The 26,250-nt window shown below is 34.2% G+C and overlaps 1 protein-coding gene and 2 long non-coding RNA genes across 11 annotated transcripts in view; 2 read left to right on the top strand and 1 right to left on the bottom strand.

Annotated features, from left to right (window-relative positions):
* Positions 1 to 26,250, top strand: part of ZEB1 (zinc finger E-box binding homeobox 1) — a 198,927-nt gene that overhangs the window by 22,787 nt on the left and 149,890 nt on the right. The gene's annotated exons all lie outside the window — the stretch shown is intronic.
* LOC131483432 (uncharacterized) lies at positions 1,057 to 26,250 on the bottom strand. 2 transcript variants are annotated; one of them, XR_009247672.1, is made up of 4 exons: positions 26,114 to 26,250; positions 11,275 to 11,423; positions 8,564 to 8,645; positions 1,057 to 1,909 (listed from the first exon to the last, which is right to left on the bottom strand). It is a non-coding gene; the product is annotated as an uncharacterized LOC131483432 (long non-coding RNA). The 2 variants fall into 2 exon arrangements; XR_009247671.1 differs by lacking the exon at positions 1,057 to 1,909 and adding an exon at positions 8,192 to 8,475.
* LOC131483430 (uncharacterized) overlaps positions 3,730 to 26,250 on the top strand; it is a 50,410-nt gene continuing 27,889 nt past the window's right edge. For all 3 annotated transcript variants that reach the window (XR_009247668.1, XR_009247670.1, XR_009247669.1), the window contains exons 1-2: positions 3,730 to 4,046; positions 21,502 to 21,659. This is a non-coding gene — a long non-coding RNA (uncharacterized LOC131483430). The remainder of the gene's footprint in view (positions 4,047 to 21,501; positions 21,660 to 26,250) is intronic.

Below are 26,250 nucleotides of genomic sequence, written 5' to 3'. Positions count from 1 at the left end.
GGGACCTGATTTGGTTGTAGTTAGGTTTAATAGAATACTCTGGTAGCTGTTGTGAATGATAAAGTTAAGGGGAAAAGATTGGAGGCAGGGAAGACATTTATGAAATAGTTGGCTAAACAAGAGCTGATGGGGGCTTAAAGTGGGCTGTGTTGATAGAAATGGAGAAAAGGGAACAGATTTCGGACTCCTTACATTTGTTGTTGGTAAATTGTAAATTCATTAGAACTTGGTACTTAGAAATGGCCAATGGGGGAGAAGTAGACAAGTTTAAGTCCAGAGTTCCTAGCTGGGGCAAGTGCATGGATAATGATGATACCAAACAAAGAGAGAATACATGAGTAAGAATCAATTTAGAAGGTAAGGAGATTAGTGTAGGGTATTTTGAGATGGTAGTAAAATATCTAGTGTGGGAGGTCTAACAAGGCAATTGACCTTTTGAATCTGATGCTGTGGGATGTGACTGGGGACTCTGGGATAGAAACCATGGGACCATATATAGGAGAGTAAATGGGCTGAGAAGAAAATAAAAGAAGGCAAAAGACAAGATCTTGGGGAGCATAAAGGTTTCAGAGTCAATCAGAGAGAAAGAAGCCCTACAAAGGAAAGAAGGAGCTAACCAAAAACAGATGAAAGAATCATTGAGCCAGCTTGTGGATCTCAGCCAGCTGAGACTAGAAACTACACACTTTTAACGGAACAACAACTCAATATAGATGTGATTTGCTTAGATGCCATCTGTAGCCTAAATAAGTGATGGAGATCAGAATGTAGTATTAGTCTAAGACTGAGATTTTACCAGGCTGGTACAGTGAAAAGTTATGAGTTTAGGGAAATTAAGGTGTTGAATTTAGAGCAGTTTAGATGACAAGCTATGACAAATGTTGCATATTACGTGCTATGCATTATTCTTTATAAATATTAACTCATTTAATCCTCGCAACCAGCCTGGTAAAACCTCAGTCCTAGAATGTAAGTTCCATGAAGCCAGGAGGTTTATTTTATAGTCTGTCTGTATTCTCAGTGCCTGTAATACAGAATGGGCTCAAATGCTTGCTGAATAAGCATAAAGAACATTATTATACAGATATGGAAACTGAGTAAGGAGAGGTTAATTAATTAATGCTATTTAGTGGCAGAGGTAGTAGGGAAGGACATGAGTCTAGGAGAGGGAGCTGGTCAAAAACCTGAGGGATTCTAGGACTGAAGCACTCTATGGGGTATAGTAGAAATGAAGGCAGGGAGATGTAGAAGAGGATGTCACGTCAGAGAGTTCCATGTTGGCGTTTACAGTTTGTTGAGTTGGAGATTGTTCTGGGTGACGACAAAGGGTCAGGTCTTAGGAATAGAGTTGAGTAGAAAATGTTCATTGTTGAAGTTCTGTGGGTGTATTTGTAGATGTTGAAAGATTCTAAGAATACAATAGAGTTTGGGTAGAAAGGAAGATTATGATACAGTCTTTAATAAATAAAGAGGTGTTACATGGAGATGTGTAGATGAGGAACAATAGTGGAATAGATGAATGTCATTTGGATAATCTTACTGGAAAACTTTGAAAGTACTCAGAATATAAATACAAATGTTTAAAATTTTGCCTGGTATTGCAGCCACACTTAAGATTGAATTCTCTGTGTTACATTTGTCCTCTACAAAAAAATCTTCCACGCTTTTCTTAATAGAGTAGTAGAGCTAAATTTTTTAATTCATAGCAGCACGGCTTCACCGCTTTTTGTTTGGTAGCTGTTGAGTACACATCCCAAAGATGATAAAAACAGAATTCACTTGCTCTTCTAAATCTTCTGCACTGCCCAGTGCATTGTCATTTGTTCCCAGTTCTCTTGCTGACCCTTTTACCCTCCCCCGCCCCCAAGTCTCTTTTTGAATGCTTTTGTTTCTCTTCAGAGCTTTCTTTCTACATTACATTGTGGCAGAGAAAAAAGTAAAATTTATTTTAGCACTAAATTATGGTTAACATTTTAAGTTGAACATTTTCAGAATGTTTGAATCAATGTTTGAACAATCAATTCTGTTTCATTTTAAAAAGATTATTCAATCTCCTATTTCATTTACTTTAAAAGGCTCTAATTTTTTTTCATATATTCTGATAGCATTGTAATTCCTGTCCTTGAGTATTTTCCTTCAGAAAAACATAAAAACCCAGTATATAAGAGTGTGTTAAACCAAAAATTTAATTACTTATATTAAAGCATAGACTTGGAATTAAAGAATTTTTCATTTTGCCATTGTATAGCTGTACCTGCTGATCTTTTTGTGGGTATATATGTATGTGTCTTTCCCACAAATAAGTATCACCCTCTGTTAGCTGTGGGCTTTTCATAAATGGCTTTTATGATCTTTAAGTATGTTCCTTCTATCCCAAGTATCACCCTCTGAAGAGCTGTTAGGAAATTCACAGTTAATCAGATATCTTATAAAGTATGTTTGTACAATGAAGAGGTTGGAAGAGATGATTTCCAAGGTGCCTTTTAGAGCGGATATACTATGTTTTGTGGTTCTCCATGCTTTGCCCACTTCAGATCTTAGTAAGCAGCCACCGAAATACTGCTACATGACCTTTGACACAGAACCCATGAATGCATCAAGTATGATTTCACTTTCACCTCCTTCTTTCTAAATGCTTGTCAAATCAGATGTGTGTTTAGATCTTTTTGTTGAATGTGTCTTGAGGAGGAGAACAAAGCTTGGGGTCAACCTGGCATAATCCCGTTTATCTTTTTCTGTTATAGAGATTTGTTGGGGGCTGGGGTGACAGTCCTTTCTGAGGAGAAGGTGCGAATGGAGGTGGACTTGCCGTCTGCTTCATACTTTCCCTGCAGCCTCACTGGGCCCTATTGATTTCTGTACATTAATAAAAGCAGATTAGGTGGGTTCCTGGTTGGTACTTCTGGTTCCCATTTGATCCAAGTACCCTGTTATAGGCACATTAACTGACAAATTAAATCAAGGCACTGTATTTGGAAATATCTCACTTTTCCGTTATCAGTAAATAAGACTAGATTGTCTCATAGTAGTTAATATCGTAAGAGGTTTTTCATGTGTTCAAGTACGTGTATAGTATGTATTAATTATGCTTTTCTGTATAAATTTTGTCAACTCTAAAATATAAAATGTGTACTTAAATATACTTAAGTAAATATTTAGTATTAAGTTAGTATTTCAGTTTTACAGTAATGAAAATTGAAAATTTGCAGATCTTATTCTTTTTAACTTTCTCAGGTTCTGATAATCTGTTTGAAAATTAAGAAAATGCTTAAGTTCACATGACTTTTAGTAGCAGAAGCTACTAAATCTTACTGGTTATAATTGATTAGGAGCCGTGAACAGTCATTAATTGTTAAAATATGAGAAGGTTGTAGGGAATCGTATGACAAAAGAACCAGTTACCTTTACAGTTTGTTCTCTGTACCTCAGGCACTTTGTTTCAGAAGAAAAGCTCCATTCAGCGCCTGGCGTGAAAAGACCCTTACCGCCTTTTAGATGAGGATTGTAGGAAATTTCTTGCTAACTTGGACATTTAGGCTTTTTCAGGGTTATTTGGAACATACTGAGCTGGAGTTATGGAATGGTTGAAAACTTAACTAATTTTTTTTATGGTTGTTTTACTGAATCAGTGCTTAGTGATTATATGGTCTTTTAACAGATTTAATAAAGAAATATAGAAACTTAAATTAATGAAAAGTATTACAGGAGGTGATGTCCAATAATTTTAATATTGTAGAACATAGAAAATCAAAGTATTTAAAGATCTGTCTAGACTTTACTCGAAGATAGAAGATTTTTCTACCAAAAGAACGTGTTTGGATTTTAATAATTTGGTGGGGGGAGAAGTGAGTTGTGGAGGTGGTTAAGCCAAGATTAACCAGTAACATGTTAAATATACAAATCCACAAGCATTTCACTAAATGATTTAGGCATTTTTGTTGACTGGTCTTTTCATTTACAGGGCTTTGAAGTCACTCCATTTATCTATAAATTCATTTAGCTGAAGATTAAAGCAGACATTGTGATATATGAAAACAGTTTTGGAGGTTTGTATTATATAATGTAATAAGTTCCATTAAGGCTGTTTAAAATAGAAACATTAATTTTACCCTTGAGAATTGTTTCAGTTACAGTAAAGTAGACTGATAACCTAAAATTAATTTTTTCTCGGAGTTTGTCACATTCTTTAGCTAATATGGTGAATATAGACCCAGTGTGCTATAGGTTGTCCAGCTATACAAAACTACTTTCCAGAAGCCTTGATGTTTCCCAAAAATGTATAAAGACAAAACAAAACAAAAAATCTTAACACCTTATATGGGAGAGAAACCCTATTATGGGTAATGGTATTTATCTTGACTAAGCAGAAGACCTTAGTGACTAGTAGCCTACAAGGAGAGTGATCAAAGGTTTTTAGCAGAGACAACCTTATTCATTTATAGGAATCATCATGTTACCAGGGAAATCAACTTCTCTAGATCTTCAGGAGGTTTTTGAAAATGCTGGGAAAGCCCAGAAAACTTTTCTGTGCAGGCTGTCGCAGAAAGGTGAGAATGTTTTCTTTTACTCCAAGTGCCTTTCCACTTTTGAAAAGGATTTGAAAAAGACTGAGAGAAATGAAATACAGATTTTTAAATTGGAAAGGGAGTTAAAGAAACCCATTTGGTCTGGTCATTTTATAGAAGGAACTGAGAAGCTCAGAAAGTTACGTGATTTGGTGTAGTTCACAGAGCTAGTTAGAGGTGGAAGGTACAATTTCCTTACTGGGTTTAGTTGTTTAAAAGTGGGAACAGTCATTGTTAAAATGTGAGGAGGTTACAGGGGACTATATGACAGAACTACTAGTTAACTTTACAGTTTGTTCACTCTACCTCAGCCACTTTATTTCAGAAGAAACACTGTTCAGTGACTTGTGTGAAAGACTCTGACCTTCCTACAAATAGGAATTATGGGAAATTTCTTGCCAACGTGGGTGTTTCAGCTACTTCAGGTTATTTTTAGGAACCAGACAATTTTTCAGAATCCTAGTTAGGGAGACTAAATAGCAAGAGAGTATAAGAGGGTTGTTGATATATGGAAACCTTAGACCCAAAATAAAGATAGAATGATGTGAGTTTCTTACTTACAATGTGACTGAAACAGTGCCTTTTAAGATGTTTTAGCATTTGTCCTTAATAGTCTATCTTAAATTAAATGGGTTTGAGGATAACTATTTCTTTTGGCAAAAAGTAAACATATAAGTGGAACTTCCACATATCCATTTTCCTTTTTCTCTTTTTGAGATAGATAAGGCATTTGAATGTTTTTATCTAATATGTCTTGATAAATCAAGAACAGAGCACTTACTGAAGAAAGTAGTGAAACAGTAACTGAAACAGAAAAAAATCCTGTTAGGAAAAAAATAAACATTTTTTACTGTCTCTTTAGCTGATTATAAAAAGAAGCTTTTACAAGCTTAATAACTTTTGTCAACATTCACATAAGTCCCATTTGTGTCCTGTTTCTGCCACATGTCATGCATGTTCAGTAATGTCAATTATCAGGTCTTCTTTCACTATAGGTTACAGAATAAATAAGTGTGTTATCAGACTTTTGAGTCTTAAATAATATTAATATCCTTTGCACTTTTTTTTCTGCACTGTCTGGTTGATGATAGATGCACAGAATGGTTTTCTGTCCTCAGACTCTGCGTCTTCTACTTCAGCCCCAAACTTGGGGTTAAGATTAGGAAAGATTTACACATTTTTAAGAGTGAGATGTTTGAAAGGCTTCTATTGAAGATCACTGGAAGCTTTGATAAAGGATATTTAGTGGTTAATAGAGGACTTTAAAAATACTACTCAAATCACTTGGAAGATAATCATTCCAATTCTCCTAAGTAAAATGAAGTTCAGCTTTAAGGAGGGTCTTGAGGTTTTATTTAGGTTCTAGGAAATTTATTTTCAGTCTAGAGTGATTATCAGTGCAGGTTTTTGTTCCCTATAAAGTTCTGGAGAAAGAAAATGAATTGTGCAATGCCAATTAGAAAAACAAGGCAGCTAGGGGTGTATGGGTGGCTCAGTCAGTTAAGCATCCGACTTCGGCTCAGGTCATCATCTCGTGGTTCATGAGTTCGAGCCCCACATCGGGCTCTGTGCCGACAACTCAGAGCTTGAAGCCTGCTTCAGAATCTGTGACTCCCGCTTCTCTCTGTCCCCTCCCCAGCTCATGCTCTGTCTCTGTCTCTCAAAAAATAAATAAACGTTAAAATTTTTTTTTAAAAAATAAGGCAGCTGTATCTATTGGAGATCATTTTCTCTCCCTTATAATCTCTTCTTTAAAATAAAATTCCTCTCTTATTTTTGTCAGTCTTAATGTAATATAATGAATGTCACTCAATGAAGAACTAAGGATTTGAGAACATTTGTTTTGCGTACATTCAGAAGTTTTTTAAGTTGTCTCCCTCTGCACATACACAGCACCACTTAACATATGAAAGTTCCTTTTATAACACTACTGTAAAATTTTAATAAACATTTCCGGTTGCTCCATCATAGTTCTTTTAGTAGATATACCACCTCCTCTTATTATTGGCTACATATGCTCTTAAATGTTTTTCTGATTATAAATACCCAACAAGAATATTTGTATATAAAGCTTATCTGACAGTTTATCCCAAGATAGAATCCCAGGAGTGGAATTATTGGGCAAACCCTGTTAAGCCTCACAGTACACATTGCTAAAGTGCTTTCCAAAAGGCCTTACGCATTTTATACTCTTCAGTATGAATTCCAGGATCCTTTTGGGAGGCTGGTGAAGACATGGAGCAGAGAGCACCAGATGGTGTCTGAAAACACGGTTTCTAATCTGTGCTGTGCCACAAACTAATTATGGGTATCTGGATTAATAACAGCATTTGTGTGGACCTCAGTTTCCTCACCAGAAATCTAGATGGATTTTAAGTACTCTCCCAGCTCTGATTCTCATTGGCGGGGGGGGGGGGGGGGGGGGGGGGGGGGGGGGGGAGGGGAAGGGGGCTTAAACAAGGATCAGTGCTTCTGTCTTACCAGATGATTTGTCTGAAAGGAAAGCAGAAGCAGGGAGAATCAGAGGCACCTGGACCACGGAGGGAGCTAGACCAAATGGACAAGATATTAGGCTTACTATTTGGGTATTTTATCTGAAAATACTAGTCCAGTCAAATTATAGACACTTCTGTTGAGACATAGCGATTTTCAAACAACTTTAAATAGAGAATGAAAGTATAAGGATTTGTGTGTAACTTTTCAAAAGAAGTTGCATTCTGTGTGGGGGTTACAGGTTACAAATGCCTCAGTCAAAGCCAAAAAGAGAGAGCAATGAAGATTCAAACATTCACACAAAAGGCAAAGTGTTTTCATATTTCTAGAGTAAATTATTTTGTGATGAGAAAGGGGGCAAAAATTCTGCATCATCTCAAATATGTAAAGAGAAGGTGATGGGCATATATTAAACCTGATTATTTCTCTTTTCAGGAAACAAGTACCTTATCTCTGCCTTTATTCAAAGGCTTAATCTCTATTAATAATTTAGGCAACCAAACATCATTAATGGTTGTGAGGGAAATATGACTCTAACTTGGCTATGCTTATCAAGAACCAGACGACCTTCTAGAGATTTCTGTAAAACATCGCGATGACATTATCACCAGTGGAGAAAGGTTTTCTTGAGCCAGTTTAAGATACTTAATTATTAAGCAGACACAAATAATAGTAGTAGTAAAAAGGTTGATAAATGAGCATTTTTGCAATTGGGTTTCTAAATTAAGAGTAACAAAAAAATAGGGACGCCTGTGTGACTCAGCCTGTTAAGCATCTGACTTCGGCTCAGGTCATGATCGTGGTTCTTGAGTTTGAGCCCCTCATCAGGCTCTGTGCTGACAACTCAGGGCCTGGAGCCTGCTTCAGATTCTGTGTCTCCCTCTCTCTCTGCCCCTCCCCCGCTTATGCTCTGTCTCTCTCAAAGATAAATAATTTTTAAAAAATAACAAAAAATAGTTTGTTAATTCCTAATATCCTCTGGTGAAAGTTATTAGCTGATTGTTTTGGTCTTTTAAAAATTGACACTTCTTGTCTGATTTATAAAACTTATAAGTTAGAACTATAAATTACTCTGTAAAAATATAATTTACAAAGTTAAAAATGTTTGCAAGTAGAAAAAAAATCAAGCTTGGTAAGTAGTGATAGTTTTTAAACTTTATTACTCTTGAGTTCACTTATTTAGAGTTCCCTGATAGATTGTTAGAGTTGGAAATAGTGAGTTCATTGCTTGACTGAATAAATAATTCATATGGCACAAAAGCGGCTTTTTCTTCCTCCCCCAGTCCCTTTCTCCTCCATTATATTCACTTTCTCTCTTTTAAAAGGATCCTTTACAGCCAAAGAGTAACTTTGTGTGAATGTGCAAGGGCTTGGGCATTGCTGCAACCTTAGTGTTCACTGAATATCTGAGGTCAACCTAAGAAAACGAATAAATCTGTTTTAAATGTGTATTCTCCAGTAGCAACTGAAAAGATATGTAGTAGTTATAAATCATTAGACCTTACCCTTATGGTAAAGTTGCCTTGGGAGTTCCTTTTAGCAAAATACATTTTTCCTTTTGGATATAGTATTTTCCATAGTGTCTGCCTCAAAATAAAATTGAGTTTTAAAATTGAGTAAATCACTGAATTTCTTCTAGTTTTTCAGAAATCTTTTTAAGTAGATGAAATGACAAAGTTAGTTTGGTAAAACATGAGAGTTGTTTTGATTCTTTAGGTGATATTTTAGAATTCTTTATTTTGTAAGAATTATAAGATTATATTAAATATGTGAAATTCCATTTTTCTACCTTTTATTATAGCAGCAAAGTAGGAATTATGCCAGGTTATTTTCTCTCTGCTGTTTAAATCATAAGAGACTCCGTTTTATTGGATCACAGCAATTGTCTATCTAAGTAATCTCCTTATCAATGACACCACTGGAGATGATGGTTACCTTTCATAAATCAAATATATTCTTAGTTTTTGTAATAAATTAGCATCTGCTATCCCTAAGAGTATCTAAAAGAATTTTTTTTTAATTTGTGTGCACTCAGCATATTTCATGGTATAACAGTACTTTCATATAATAGATGTTTAATGTAAGACAGTAGACTGTAATCCAGACTCTGCCAGCTGGAAATATTTATGAATATTTGCTATTTTGCTCCTTCTGTGGTGTGTTGCTATTTTAATTCTTCTTTGAAGAATTTTCTGAATAAGATAGAATGTTTAGTATGATTCAGTGCTGTGTATTTTATTGTATACTATTCATATGATGGTAGTCTATAATACATAGGCTAAGAAATTTAATCTGGATTATCTATCTTGATCTAACCAAACTCTGCCTTGTTACCTATTTGTCTTTCTTTTTTGAACTTAAAGTGATGCCTTCTTATTTTCTTATTTTAAGACTTAGTGATTTGTCAGTATTAATTTTATCCATAAAAAGTCCTTGTCATTTTATGACACATTGTGATTTTAAGCACTGAACCCTACTGGTTTTTTTATTTAAACTAAGTGTAACCTTTCTTTTTTTTTTTAAGTTTATTTATTTTGAGAGAGCGAGAAAGTGGGCATGGGAGGGGCAGAGAGAGAGAGAGAGAGAGGGAGAGAGAGAATCCCAAGAAGGCTCTGCACTCTCTGTGTGGAGCCCAGTGTGGGGCTTGAACTCACAAACCCTGAGATCATGACCTGAGCTGAAATCAAGAGTCAGACACTTAACTGACTGAGCCGCCTGGGTGCCCAAACCCTTAGTAATTCTTAAAGCTTAGGCTTTATTATGTTTTTTCACAATTCTATTTCAGTCACAGAAACCAAGTATATTCTGGTTTTTATTGGCCATTTAAGTGCTGACACTGGTATTGTTGAAATACATTTCTAAGGGAAATAGTGTTTTACTTATCAGGTGCTTCATAACAAACCACTCTAAGGTTTAGTGGCTTAAACAACAGTAATTTACTATTTCTCATCATTTTAAGGGTTGACTGGGTGAATCTTCTGCCTTGTGTGGCTTTCCTTGTAGTGCTAGGAAGGCAGGGCAGACTCAAACGGCCTGCTCATATGACTGGCAATGGATGCAGGTTGCTGGCCCCTGGCCCTTAGTTCTCAGTAAGGGTGCCTCTCTGTGATGTTAATTGGGCTCCCTCACATCAGGATAGCCAGATTCCAAGAAAAAATGTTCCAAAAGGCAAAGGCAGAGGCTGTAGCTCTTTGAAGGCCCAGATTCATGAGTGACCCAGAATCACTGTGCCCATTCTGTTGGTCAAAGCAGATCACAAGACCAGCCCATATCAAGAGGAGGGCAAATTGGTTTTATTTCTTGGCACAGGAAATCACACTATAAAAGAGAAAATGGGATGGGACATACTGTTGTAGCCAACTTTGGAAACTCCAACTGTATTGGATATTTTTCTGAATTTAGCTGTTGGCCATTACCACGTTTCACAAACTGGTATATTCAAGCACATGAGGATTTGTATGCTGACTTTATAATAGAGTCACTTAACGGCTATTATTTACTGTTTTCTCAGCTCACATAGTAATGTTAACATCACAGGAAAATTTGCCAGTTAAATGAGATGATTTGGAAGTACACAGCATAGCGCTGGAAATTCAGTTACTCTTACCACACCTTTCCCCATGACCTTCATGTTTAAATAATGTATATATTTGTGATGATAGTACTTAAAGTATAATTTTAGTGATGAGTCATAATTTATCTAAAGTCTTATCAGCCTTATCAAGGTTTATTGATGGTTCCACTTTGAGTAAAGTTTATAACAGCCACATAATTTATAGGTCTTCTAAACTAAGCATCTGTTTCATGCAAAATTCTTTATAAACTGTTCTATATGGGCTGTTTACAATGTAATGAACTGCTGATCGGTAGAAATGTTTAAAGAAGTTTGCTGTTCTTATTTGCCATAGCTCTACATTCTATTCTACCTTATATTATGCAGGGAAGTCTTGTGACTTTTCCTAAGTGGTCTTTCTGGGTCATCTTCCAGAATTTATTTACAATCTAATATATAAGTCCTTTGCCATAGGGATTAACAAACTGAATCAGAGAAAGAAGTCTGAAGAGATATATAATTCTCCAGTGGTCCTTTATAAGGAGGGCGTAGAGTTACTATACTTCCTTTGCTTAAGGAGCATGGTACTGATAGGCAAAAATTTGATTCTGTTTGAGTTACGTATTGTTTGTTTTAGTCTCAGTAGTCACCAGTACCACCAACCTGTCATACTGTCAGTACATGGTTTTGGTCACCAGGTAAGCAAGTCCTAGAAAACCGGTACTACTTGTATAAAATAAGTGAAAGCCCGTGTCCTATTTCACGCTTGAAGATCACATTGAAGAGGATATTGATTTGGCTTTAAACAATATCTGGAAAGACACAAATAAAATATCACATTAAATATAACAGACAATTGAAAGAATGGAGAAAGACATAAGGAAGAATTTTAATGATTATATATTAGAACAGGGTTCCCAGGGGAATAATTTAAATAATTAGATATATGACAGTGTTCTGGATTATGTGGGACATGCTAAAAGTGAGAACAGAGTGAAAGAAGTGGAGTCTGTTTCGGCAAGTCTGTCTACTAAAAGGGGAATATTTCATTTCCTGTAAAAAATTAATGACATTAGAATCTTGTTTCATCTTATTTTTATGCATAGATTTTATAGGTAATTTTTGGGAGAAGCTTTTATTAAGTTTTATGTAAAGCATTATTTTTTTTGTACACAGCACACAATGGGCACCTATTTGTATGGCACATAATTTGCAGAACATATTCATGCATATTACTATATTTTATTCAAATAAATCAGCAATTGTAAGAGACATCCTTTGATTTAATAACATTTTCCTCTCTTTTTGGAAAAAATGAGACACTTTTCTTGTGGGAGGAAGGAACATTCTATCTGAGGATTATTCTGAATTACTTTTAGCCACAAGCATTGCAGCTACATGCTACTCTTGACCTCTAACACCTTTAGAATTGATAGCATACTTAAATTTATGGCTTGGTTTCCATTTCCTATTTAATTAAACTTGTAGCTTTTTTTTTTTTACTAATTATATTACATATTATTAGAAGTTAAGTAATTTCTCTTGAAAGTCATCCAGAAGATCTTGATGTTAGGTTAAAACTCCACTGTATATGGTTCTATCTGCAGATAACAGAGGTGACAAAAGGTATATTCTTGGTCATGTCTAAGTTCTCACTTGGGTAGGCAGTGACAAGGTATTATAATGTGTAATGACTGGCAGGTTTTTCTGATATTTACTCTAAGACTCCTCTTGATTTGAAAAATATTAAGGTGAAAAAGTGTACTAGACTATTTCATTTTCTCCCCCTCCCAACAACTACATAAGGAAGACAGATCAGGTGTTCAATAGTGTTATTAAGGTATAGAATCCAAGTGTTTGAGACCTAAAGTCACACAGTAAGTAGTAGATACGGGACTAATAACCAGGTCTTCAAGACCTCCAGATAAGTGTATTATCTACTGTACTGTGCTGCCTTCTCAACAATAATTTAGTTATGGATTAACTTCAATTTTAAGAGATCCATTATTCAACAAATATTTATTAAATGCTAGTATTGTATGCCTGGAATTACATTAAATTATATTGCAAGACATTAAATAAAACAATTAAGGTCTGTGTTCTCATGAAACCAAAAACTTTGGAAAAAACTGAAATTAAATAATTACAACTAAGATGAACAGAGAGAATTTACAGGGTGATACTAGTGTACGTAATAGGCAAACCTAACTGCCTGGCATGGTGAGGTAGTATTAATGGGCAAATCAGGCAAGGACAAGAGAAGTAACTTTTAGGCTTAGTTGGGAAGAACCAGCATGAGTCAGAGAGCATTGCAGGTAGCAGAAATAGTGTCTGCAAAAGCAAAAGAATGGAAAGGATTCCAGTATTATCTGAGCATTGAGAAGAAGGAGAAATAAAGATGGAGAGGAATGTAGGAAACAGATGATATGATGTTAGCCTGTATCCTAAAGGATATTGGGAAGCCTTGGAAAGGTTTTAAGTAGAGGTGTAACGTGATTAAATTTTCATTTGAAAAACATGAATCTGACTGCAGTGAATATAGAAGCCTATTGTTACAAGCTGTTTGTGTACATGAAGTTGGAGATGATGGATACAGCGGTTGAGTTGGAGAGAAGGTGATAGACTTGAAATTTTTGAGGTAGACAAAGCCTAGGGATTTGACAGAAATACAAACCCAGTATTATTGTTATTCCATGCATAGGACGTGTGCAAAATACTCTCCAAAATCCCTTCAATAACTTGTGCTTGAATGTTAGGAAGTGACTATATTATATAATTTAGAAAGCATTATTCCTTAAGTAATTTGTGAATTGAGCTAATTCCTATTGCTTGATTCCATTAGATAGCAAAGGGAGAATTTAGTTTCAAAAGAGAATTTGTCATCTTAATTTATATGGTAAAGCATATAAGTAATTTTATGTACACATGTAGTGCACATTACCTTGTTCATACCACTCTTTAGTCAGTATCAGACTTGAAAGTTGACTGAATATTTAGGATTCTCCTATTATTGATTGATTGGTTAAAACTTAGAAATTTAAACCATTTTGTTTCAAGGAACATTCTGTTAAGAAACACTTTTTTCTTTATTATTATAAGTTATTGCTGGATCATTGGTTCCAGAAACGGGCTCCTAGTTAAATTAGAAGACTCAAGAGGAGAAAATTTTGGTAGCCTGCTTCCCTGAATACCTTATGAACTGCTTTATTTTCTTGGCCAACAGTATCTTTTGTGTACTTAGGGGTGTTATTATCTTCTGTATTAGGAGCAGCAAGTCAAATAATAAGGACTTCTGACTGTGAAGAATTAGGCCATTTAGGGACATATATGGAGACTGGACTTGTAGAAAGTTTATGCTTATCTTAGTGGGGAGAGGGACAGCCAGTATTCTATTTTCACTTGATTGTGGCCATGTAAGAATTAATGCTGATTGTTGCCAAGTTTTCTAGTTTTTCAAAAGGATCCTAAAATACACATCTTTATGTGAATTAGTTGGTAACTAATTCAGCTGTTTTAAAAATACTCTGTGACTACTGTGCAAAATATGCCTGTGAAATATATTTGGCCCAAACATCTCTGTTTTATACCTTCTGCTTTATAGAGGTCTTCTATATGTAGGTAAAAGATCAAAATTATTTCTAGGCAAAGGAAATGTCAAAATTAGGAAGGAAAGAAAAAGAAGAAAAGAGGAAATGAGATATTATTTATAAGAAGTACAAAACTAATTATCTAGATGATATTTTTAGTTTAAACTAAGTTCAAAGAAAAATTCACTGTCCCCAAAATAATTTTATAAGTTTCAGAGCATATTTCTAGCCAATTCAATGCTCTGAACATGCATGACTGGGAACTCAGAGTGGGATGGGAGTGTATAGGGTACAGGGAACCAATCAAATGTAGATGAAAGTCTAATGGTTCTGTCTTAAACAGGAGTAAAGTACAGCAAAAACAAGAGACCTGTGATATCAGAGAAATCACACTATAGCAATCTGAGTAGATCAGGGACTCATTGCAGTACTGTATTAAAAGCATAATTTGACTTTTGTATTAATGATCAAGAAGAGGCTCAATTGTTTTTTACACTCTGATATTTTGAATACTGCCTTCCAATAACATATATAATATACAATTATTGTAGGCAATTAAGAAAATACAGAAAAAATAATATATAACATTATTCTTTAAAAGCCAGGAATAGGTAAAAATAGGTTTTATAATTTTCTGAAAGTATTGAGAACTTGGCACCTATTGGTTTTCTAAAAGCTAATTCATTTCCAGATTCATCTGATTTTTGACTTAAAAGGATATTAATTAACTCATAAGAAAGAGCCAGAAGTGTGTTATTGCAGCAGACATACATTGTTAGGCCAGTGGCTCAGTGATTTCTTAAAGGATTCAGTTTGGCTTTCTGTTCTACTTTTTCTACACAGTATTGGTTTATCCCAGTGTTGTAGTTACAGAATGGCTACCAGTAGCAGTCAGGATTATATGTTTCTTTCAGATCCAAAGAAGATAACTTTACTTTCAAAGACATTATAGCTTTTTTTCTTTCTCTTAAGCAGTTACCCTTTACCTTCACCCCTGCTTGCTTCTCATTGACCTAAATTTGTCTAATTCTAAAACACCTAAACTAATCATTGGCAAGGGAGAAGGGACTTACCATGATAATGGATTAGACTAATTGTGGGCTAGACTGGAGGCTCAGGGTCTGTCCGCTTCCCCTGAGGTCCACGGGTCTACTGGGGGAGACTTGGATACTGAATCAAATCATGGATCATTAGGAAGGAAGCACTGGATAAACACTCAGTACTGTCGCTACAGGTGCATTAAGGAGCATGTGCTGTCTGAACTCTTTGCTTACAGGAAGCACCAGCAGCTTTCCCTGTCACTCCCAGGAAGTATGAGGTGGTGTCTGGTGGGTCTGTTCTCTGTCTCCTGTTCCAGCACCCTTGTTAGCAGCACTTTGATAGCTACTGAGGAATTTTTTTCCAAAAATTTTCTCGACACTTAATAGACAACTCTGTAGAATGAACTGTGTGGGCCATGAATGGAACAAAGTTAAGTTTATATAAATAGTTTCTTAAATAAGCTTTACTTTGAAAAGTGTATATTCTCCTTCTGCTCTTCAGAAGATTTTTGTACCATGATCTCGGTAATAGTTTCATCCTTATTATATGGTTATAAAGGTGAAATATAACTCATGGGATTACTTACAAAGCAAAAATACAGTTTTAAAAATCTCTGTATAGAAAATGCTGATTGTATATTTTTAAGCACCCATAATTTGGGCTAAAATATGTAATCAACTTAAACCATTTCTTTCAGTTTTCAGATTTTTAGATATTAGCCAAATATTGAGTATCTGGGTCACACTGTCATTACAAACAAATCTAGGCCAAAATGGTTTATGCTTCTCAGTTGCCAGCTTAGTTCCTCCGTTTCCCTTTCAACTAAACTTTACTTGTTTTTGCGGAGTACTGTGTTCTTTGTATGGAACTGATCCTCTTTTGTCTTTTTTCCCCCTAAATCAGGGTAACAGAGCACATAAATAACTATGCTTTTGGCTGCTATGTTTGAGAATTGTTCCTGTACAAAGGGTCACACGTGCTAAATTATGTACTGCAGTGATCATTACTGTGTGAAACCTTGCTTAAGATGCTAGAGAAACTGGGTTTTGTTACAGGAGCTAGAACATTTCTTAAAGAGTCAGCCTGTACACCGTCTGGTATTGAGAGTATCAGAACTCCTAAAGACCCTATGATAATTTTAAACGTGAATTTGTTCCACTTGCCGTACTACATGGGGTAACATTTTTCTTCAAGTTAAAATGAGAAGTCTTCAGTGTAATGGTACAGAGAGAAGGGAAGAGAGAGGAAAAGTATATTGGAACAACAAATATTTCACCTGCATTTTTGAAGTAGTGAGGCTGTAAAAGTCTATTTTGAAAGGAGCATAGTTTATGGCAGTTTGTGTTAATACAGGGCCCGTAGTTTTCTGGTAATTAAGAACTTTATACTTTTTGGAATTTTTAATACTGTTTTTTCCTCCAAATTTATAATGCTTGATTTCACACTACTGTATCCTGTTTTGAAAATACAAAATGATAGCATGTATACTTCTTGAAGGTTTCTAGATAAAATAGTTTATCATCACTGGATATTCAATTAGTACATCTCCAGATAACAGATGCTTCCCTTCTTTGCTTGCTAAAATCTTTCATCTCAGCCATTCTTATTGTAAAGTGTCTTGGAAAGCCTCTATGTTTTAATGATTCTGAATTGTTGATGAATATTTGTTAATACAGTGTCTCCAGGGGCTACTGAGGTATGTCATAGGGCCATATGTCCTTAACAGCGAACAGTTCTCCATAGCTATTGTTCTTTTGCGTATTGTTAAATGGTGTTTCTATTTTTGAAAGCTTGATATTAATTCATATGGCTACTAGCATGCAGAGAAGGGTATTTGTGAATAAAGTAAGAGAAAGAAGGTTCTTAATGGGCTTGAAGAGCACTTCATTGAGGGAAGTACTTGGATTTTATGTTTTTTATTTCATTTGATGCCTTTCTCTCTGTCTCATGAACCTGCCCCTTTGTGCCCAACACCCCCCCCCCTTTTTTTTTCCAAAAAGCATGGTACTTGGCATGTGTTCCAGGTAGTTACTGTAAGAGAGATGGGCTTGGATTTTGAAGCTAGACAGACACTGAAGACGATTATAACTGGATCATTTAATAGCACCAGAATCTTAGGTTCACAGGTGGAAAATAGGCAATAGGCATGTTATACTTATATCTGAGGGTTGTGAGGATTAAAAATAATGGATCTTAAATCTAGTGTAGGAGATATCTTAACAAATGCTAGTTCCCTGTATGTTTTAAAATTAATGTCCCACTTATTTTGGAAATGACATTTGCCTACTTCATTCAGTATGATACTATAATGATTAATGAGTCAATATCCCTAAAATACAGTAGCTTGTAATATCTCTTTAATCAGAAATAAATGATATAGGACAAGATTTTGTTGATTAATTTGGTTGATCATATGAATAAAATAAGGTGGAATATTTTTGAAGACTGAAATACAAATTCAGAGGCAAGAAAAATATTTTTTTAATAAAATGTAGGAGACATTTTTTTCAGCCAATAGGACGAATCATGTTGAAATATTTTGTTGATATCTCTCAAGAGCTGATACACTACTAGTGAGTGCTGTTTCTTTAATGCACAGGTAGGTGTTATTCTAGAAACCATGTAGACGAGTTAAAAATCTCACAGAGTTCTCAAGACCATTTTGTATTTACCCTATTGCAGCAAGTTCCAGTAACCTGAAACAATACTACATGGGTGCTCTAGTAAATCACATATTTATTGTTACAAAATTTTATAATTGTCCATAGCTTTTAATTAATCCATTTACAGATCAGCTTGTAAGGATATCATTTGCTTAGTAAGTACTCTAAATACACATCTAGTGCCATTGAGTTTTGATGGTATCAGAGGGAAGAAACAAAAAGCCATAGCCTCTGCCTTTAAGGAGCTGTCTCACAATAATATGAACACCTTGATTGAGAAGTTCCATAGATGTAATGTGATGAAATACTACAAAATTGCCTATTAAAAACTTCCCAGAAATACTGGGAAGGGAATGGTGAGTGGGCTGGAGGCAGGGTTTGAATGAGAATCAAAGATGTGATTTAAAATTTTTTTATGTTTAAGAATGATGTATGAAATTTAAAGGTGAGTTAAGTCTAAGAAAGCAAGGATTCTTACTTCCAAAGAAAATAAATGAGCTTTATTGAGATTTGTTCATAAATACAGACTTGTGATTGTTGTGGTAGTGGTAAGTTGAAATTAATTTGTTTAGCCTCATTGCCTGTTCAAAAGAGTTTTGGTGAGTGATGAAAGAATTTAGGTGTTGCCTAAGGAGTGGTGAGTGATGAAAGAATTTAGGTTTTGCCGAAGGAGTACTCTAACTTTTGAGACCAACTGAACTAAAAAGATGTTGTGTTTCACTAGAAGCATCTTATGAGTTAAGACTGAATGGACAATGAAATCTCAGTTGAGTTAGTGGCCAGCTTTTATCCTTACAACTAAATAAATCTAAGCAGTATTTTGACTATTTCTTTTTATATTTCCCATTTACAAATATTCTGAACCTCTCTTTCTGACCATTTATATATAGTTGGCATTAGTTATATCACCTGAAACAGTCAAGATAAGACTTCTTATTTCTAATGCTATCCATGTAGCATACTTAAATTGCTAGACAATTTATGAAAAACGGGTAAAAGAGGGTGCCAGGAAGTGAAAGAAAAATAGAAGTAATATCATGGCAAATTCTAGGAAATTGTATTTTTTTATAAAAAGATTTGATACAATTTTATATATTCCTCAAACCCACGTTCTTAGTCTCTAAGAGTTTGGTGTAAGACTGAACGTATGCTATAAAGCATATAAAGAAAGTTCAGTTTAATCATACAGCTTTATTTCCCTAACTTTATGCACTGGTTCTTTGCATTTGCTGGGGCTGATTATATGAGTGTTTGAGATGTAGTTTGGAGGTTAAAAAGTTGAAATCTTTCTAAGAAAATTACATCTTTTTCTAGATACAACAGTTTCTTTCCTTGAATATAGTAATAAAACCATTTGTTCTTTAGGGGTCTTGATTTTGCTATTGACTAGCTGTGTCACTTACTACAAATAATGTCATATTACTGGAACTGTTTCCTCATTTATAAAATTAGGGATAATGTTAAAATCTAAAACTCTTACAGATTAGTAGGACGTATTTTATCTATGATGGATAGATAGATAGATAGATAGATAGATAGATAGATAGATAGATACGAACACATTGGCAGGTCCCTTGCTGTTCATTATTGCTGGAATGCGAAACTGGTTTTGTTGTGTCAGGTTCATTATCGATAATGTTATTCACACCAAGCAAATCATTCCGTGCTTTTTTTTGATTCATGATTTTATTAATCTCATGGTACTCTTCAGGATTATGTGTCTCGTATTAAAAATTAAGTTACTGCCATGATGATTAGCATTACTAGAGTGAGTGACATAAGCAAATTTAAAATTATTTCTCTTCTACTGAAGGCCCATTAATATATATATATATATATATCTCCAATGTTCTGTAATTTCATTTGACTAAAAAATGTATCTTTGGTCTTATTCCAGAGTAAGGACAGGACTACTTCTGTAGCTGTATTCTGTAATTAATTTTTGCTTTGTGGGTTTCATTAGGCTAAATAAGAATAAAATGGTTGTATATTTTCTGCTTTAAAAATGTTCTTGCTATAAAGTCTTCTCAGATCAGCCTCACATATGACAAACTCATTCAAACAATTTAAGCTGCCCCAGTGTATTTGTTTTTTTTTTTTTCTTGAAAATCTCACCACTTCTATGTCTTTCTGAGCTGTTTTTCTCCTTCCTCCACCCCCATGTTATGTTTTGGATTATAAACTTGCTGAGAAAGGAATTTCATCTTTTCTCTGTATCTCATAGTACCCAGGAAAGAATTCTGTTAGTCACTGAATAGTTTGCAAATGTTATTACTATTGAGGATTTTGGATTAAAATTATTGAATAAAATGGAATAAGCCTTTTCTAGGATATCAAATTGGGGGTCAGTGTGATTAACTCAAAGACATGGCAATTTTGTCCATGTCCAAAAAAGTCCAGAGACTTTGTGCCGAAGTTACTTTCTCTTGATTTTACCATAAATTGATTATTCACCTTATATTCTCTCTTACATAATACTTTGGTATCAGGATATTGATAGCAGAAAGCCTGTCAGGGTGTAGGTTGGATAGATGTACATGTGTGTGTACACATGTGCTCGTGTATGTGTATGAGAGAGAGTAGGCACATAGAATATGTGAGAATTGGGGTTACATGTTATGGTTAGCATTCTAATCTGACTATTACATAACAATCTAATTATGTGTACTTAATTTTAGACTATTATACTTGACCTTCAGAAATAACTTCTAATCAGTGGTAAATGCAATACCTCAGGACATGTTTTTCCATTCCTTTCACGTTTTCCTTTTAGCTTTATTCTGTTGTATATTTTCCAAACACTTAAATGGTCAAGGATAAAAAAATTATTGAAATGGGTCAGGTTCTGTAACTAGGAAGAAATTATTGGAGCTCTGTACTATACCTTAATCACATATAGGAACAGTTTAATATGCCTAATATTTGAGAAGCATCAAAACAGACTGTGAAGCTCAACAACCATAAAGCTTCATGGTTGAAAATCATATATAATTGACAACCTTTACAAAGATTAGCTGTAATAATTAAGATGAAAAGAGCCTAAATTTGGTGCAGAAAAAGGGCTGAGTTGTTTTTGAACTATAATTAAAAGTTAGTATCCATACATTTTTGTCTTCTCAATATAAACAATATTTGCAGGCAGAGCATGTCTTTTCAGTGTAACCTTTAACTTCTTATGGTACTACAAGTAGTTGATGATTTAGTAAATACTTTATGAATATAGATGATACTATCAAAATGTTTCCAAATATTACAGTTAATATTTGGAGTCAGTGTTTGACAGGGTTCAAGTTTGCAACAGTACAGTTTATAGATATATCATTGAATAAATGCCATCTTTATTGTGTGTTAATTTGGGTAATAAAATAATTGAGGGAACTTTGTTAGAAGAAATTAGAAGTTTACTTAAAACTGTTCTCGGATGATACTAGAATCTTAGAGGTTTTTTTTTTTTTCTTTTGCCCTAGCATTTCTTCTTAAACATAATGACTGCTTAAAAGGATAAATCAAAGTCACTCACTTTATTTTCCAGTTTAGAGTCATTGCTCATTATCAGTTGGTGGGTGTGGAAACAACTTAATGAAGTTTGGGTAATTTAGTTTCAGTTTAAATTCTCAACTGGCAATTGGCCGAAAACTCCCATCAGAAGACGTGAGCATCCAAATGTCATTTTGTGATTTGGCTACTGTCTGCTTGAATAGGAAGGCCCTATCAAGAAAAACTAATGGCGTGATTAACTATCAAAAGAAAATCAATGGTAAGAGTTTTCATTTAAATTATAATGTGTGTGTGTGTGTGTGTGTGTGTGTGTGTGTGTGTGTGTAAAGAATACCATTTATTATTTGAATTAAAATTTTAGAACTTTAAAAATCTAGGACATAATGCAAAATGTTTGAATTTATATGTCTGTGACTTACATTTGTAACAAAATACATGCAAAGAATGCTTTTATAGAGATTTTATATGCTTAATGTTGATAAGAAGACTAAAAGTGTAAAAAATAAGTTATATAATTCATAATTGTTTAACACATTCAGGGTTTTTTGTAGAGAACTAGTTCTCTTAAAAAATAGCATATTATAAACACTGCTTGTATGAAGTTTAACTTTTTTAAAAAATTTATACAAAACTGAATGTTAGTTTCATATATGTTTCTTACTAAAGTAAATGTCATAAGTTTCGCAATAAAATAGTATATTGATCTCTGTTTTGTTTTTTACGTCCATTATAAAATGATGGGTGCGGAGAAAGAAAGTATATCATACAATGAAATCCGCTTAGTTTAGCATTAGGTTTTTAAAACTGTATCATTGCTACAGCATCTCTGTGGAAAATACTAATTTATCAGGATAGATGTTTAAATGAAGTGGAGTATCTGTTCATAATACAGCACACTATCAAATTTTGGTGACAAAATTCTGACATCTCTCCCCTGCCTTATACACATTTGCATTGAGAATATAATTTAAATTTGGCTATATTTTAGTATGCTTCAAGTGACTTTAAGCGTAATCTTTTTATTCTCTTCATATTTGTTTCCTAGATATCCCTTGATTTGGACATCTGTGTCCTCTCAGATTTGTGATTAGTCATGTTAACTTTGGACAGGAGTGAAAGTGGTAGCTTATAGAGGTTAAAATAAAAACATTTCTGTTTGTCAGAGCTTATTTCAGTATTCTCATGGACACAGATAACTGGAAATTGGGTGTTGAAGCTCAGATATTAATAATACATTGTGATTTTTGTTGTTACACTTACAGTTTTTGAGATTGACATAGTTTGAGTAATTTGTCTTGTTCAATTAGAGGTGTCAAAATGATGGTAACTGAATGTGACCATGTTTTTAACTATTTCCTAGAGCTTAATAATAAACATACAGGAATAGCACATGTGGCAAGCACCTAGCATAGCATCTGTCATTATGTAAGCATTCAGATGTTGACAGTGAACTAAGATGGCAACATCTGTCCTTCAACCCATCTACCTAGTAATTCCAGTTTTTAGAGATTGTCTGTTATGTGCCATCCATTCAGCTAGGTGCCAGGGATAAAATGTCACAGTTAAAAACAGAGATTCTTTCTAACTGCTCTTGAACTTCCATGTAGATAGTAATTACAGTGTAGAAAAATTATGCAGACAAATATGAAATTGCAACTGGAACCAGTACTATGAAAGGGCAAAAGTCGCTATGAGAGTAGAAGCAATATGGTGGGTGTGTAAAGCACAGAACCCATACATTTACTTTTTAAAGTGAATTGATAACTTGTTTTAACTTTTAAAGTTTCTAATTCTATTTAAATGGGTATCTTCTAAGCAAGTGTGCAGAAAGACTTTTTGGAGAAATACATTTTTTATGCTGCTAGTCTATTTTCTTAGATTTCCAAAGAATTTACAAGAAAATAACATCAAGAATTTAGTCAACGTAGCATTCTTATGTGAGAATTTCAGTTAGAGGAGAGAATTCTTAGGGGATGTGTTATTTCAGGATTGAATAAAGTGAATGAGGACCCTGATTTCTTCAGCTGAATTTAAGTTAATTAAAGGATGTCAACCATAAAATAACTACTCTCCACTCTTAGCAACTGTTCCATTCTGTTATCAACCTAGTACAGGGATTTATTTATCACTCATTTACATCATTGAGTTGTTACATGTAGACATTTCTTAATGACAATATGATTTCCTTAATCAATTTTTATCCCTTTTTGAAAGAAAAGAATGTAAAATTTGTGTTTCTTTTATAAATTTATTCTAACACATATATTCATTAAATTTTTGCAAATAAAAAGGAAGAGTATTTGGATGCCTAATAAATGTTTACACTTTTTCTATGGGACACAGAATCACATCTAAGGCAAAGACACAAGTGATGTTTGAAGTATTATGAAGTTAGTTTTTTTATATGTTAGATCTGTCAATATTTTTAGTTTTTTAAATGTTTATTTTGAGAGAGAGAGAGCATGCATGAGCAGGGGGAGGGGAGGGACAGAGAGAGAGGTGAGAGAATCCCAAGCAGGCTCCATGCTGTTGAGCAGGGAGCCCCACATCGGGCTCCAATTAACAAAGAACCTTCAGATCATGACCTAAGCTGAAATCAAGAATCATGCACTTAACCAGCTGAACCACTCAGGCGCCCCATCTGTCAACATTTTTAAAAACTCTCATTGAAGACAAGCTTTTCTTTATTCATCTGATAGTATAAACAAATTGAATGCAATCTAGTATGCAATGAAAATTCAAAAAGCTTAGTTTTACAATAGAAATGATCTTTGCCTCATTTACTACTAAAATGTGTAAGCTATTTAAAGTATTCAATGAACATCTTTCTCAAATAGCAGAATCAAAATTAAGTCCATTGTTAACTTTTTACTTAAAATTATTATGTTGAATTTCATCTCTGCAGTGATGTCTAAATTTATTTTTTCCTGGATGTATTCAAAAGAAGGTCGCCAACCTCAGTATTCTGACTTGAAGTTCCTAGCTCAAATACTTAGGCAATTCCACTTAACAATGCTAGAAGAAAGAAGTCCTTTCCATACCTCCCAGGAGTGTCTTGAGGGAATTGTACCTTTCTGGGTAACATGCCTTACAGCGCTCATAACATTACATTTTTTTGACAGCTCTTTTTGCTTCTATGCAGTTAGCTTCGATTGGTCTATGATGTCAGCTGCATGAGCATTTAGCCATACAAAGATATTTTAAAAACATAGATAGGTATACATCACAGAATGAAGATGATACATTACATTTATTTTACTGAAATCAGTAAAAAAAATAGCCCTTGTTTCTGAGCAAACAAAGGTCTACCAGTAGTTAATCAGTTTTTAATTCTATTAACAAACAATGCAGTATCTGCTTGGGTGCGTATGTCGTAATATGATGGCTTCTGTTTAGAATTTTGGAGCTACACTGTCAGAAGAAATGGTGATTAACAATGGTATTGAATTGGAAGTTTGAGAAAGGAAAATTTTAATAAAAGTTATTGTTCATAGTTGTGAGAAGGAAAAGAACATTTTTCAATTCATTATATAAGGAAGAACCTTTTAAATGTGGAAAATAAAATGGAGTGCCTTCTAGAATTCATTCTTTTAAGAGTCTATGACAGAAGTTTGTAAAGAAGGAATTCTTGCTGATAACAATTATAAGTATTATTTGGAGGAAATTTGTGGCACATCTTAAAAATTAATATAGTCATATAAGTATATAAAATATGTGAAATAGATGTCAATAGCAATATTAAGCTACTATTTATGGTGAGAGCTTTACTAAATAAACAAGAGATAAAAGAGCCAATCCAATTCATTCATTCTATAAATTCTTACTGGCAAATTGCTTTATGTCAGGCATGGCATTAGGCTTTGGAGATATAGTCATGAATAAGACAGATGGGACCCTATAGTTTATACTGTCAGGGAAGATAGATATTAAACAAATTATGACAAAGTTTAGTGGCTTGTGACTTTATAAAAGCAAAGCAGTTCTTTCTTAAAGATACCTTGAGAATTGATTTCTAGTATGCTGATCATTTAATCAGCTTACTTCATGAAATAAAGTGATTCATTTTGACTTAAAAATTGAATAAAAATTCTTTGGGAATCAGTCTTAGAAATTGGTAGAGACTGAAATATTCTTGGTTTTTATGTAGCTTACTTAAAACAAACTATGGAAAGACCTTCAAGTTTTTGCGTACCAAGAAATGTGAATATAAGCAGAATAAACTCATAATGCCTTATGTATGTCATATACTATAGATCATTTAATCAAATTATTAAAGCAGTTTAACATGAAAAAATGTCAAAGTTGTAATGGTTAAGATGCTACACTCTAGAGTCAGACTGGTTGGATTTAAATATTAACGCTGGCATTTACAAGCTTTGCAATTTTAGGAAACTTGTATAACTCCTCTGATCTTCAGTTTCCTCATCTATAAAATGGGGACAATAAGAGTACATACCTTATAGAAAAATTAATCGTTTGATGTGTCTAGAGCAATGTCTGGCACATAGAAAGTACTTAAAGGCTCCACATGTTACAGTTAACAACAATAAGAACAATGATGAAATAATTTCCTCATATCAAAATGTCCTGCCTAATTCACCGTGTTGGGTCAGCTGAAGTAATTTCAGAATGTTGGCTTAAATATATAGGTGTTACACTACAAAGAACTATTACCTTTATTACTGCTAAACAAAATGTCAGTGAGAGTCTCACCCAAGTTTTGGGCCCTCTTTAGCAGCAATACAGCAATCACTCAAAGGCCTCCATAAATTGCCATCTCCAGGACCAAGGTTGTCTCAGCCTCTAACCCAAGACTCAGTCCATCCCAGGCATCATGGAACTGATCTTTC

Source organism: Neofelis nebulosa, chromosome 8 (assembly GCF_028018385.1).
Source record: "Neofelis nebulosa isolate mNeoNeb1 chromosome 8, mNeoNeb1.pri, whole genome shotgun sequence".
NCBI lineage: Eukaryota > Metazoa > Chordata > Mammalia > Carnivora > Felidae > Neofelis > Neofelis nebulosa.
This window is presented reverse-complemented; position numbering and strand designations above follow the sequence as displayed.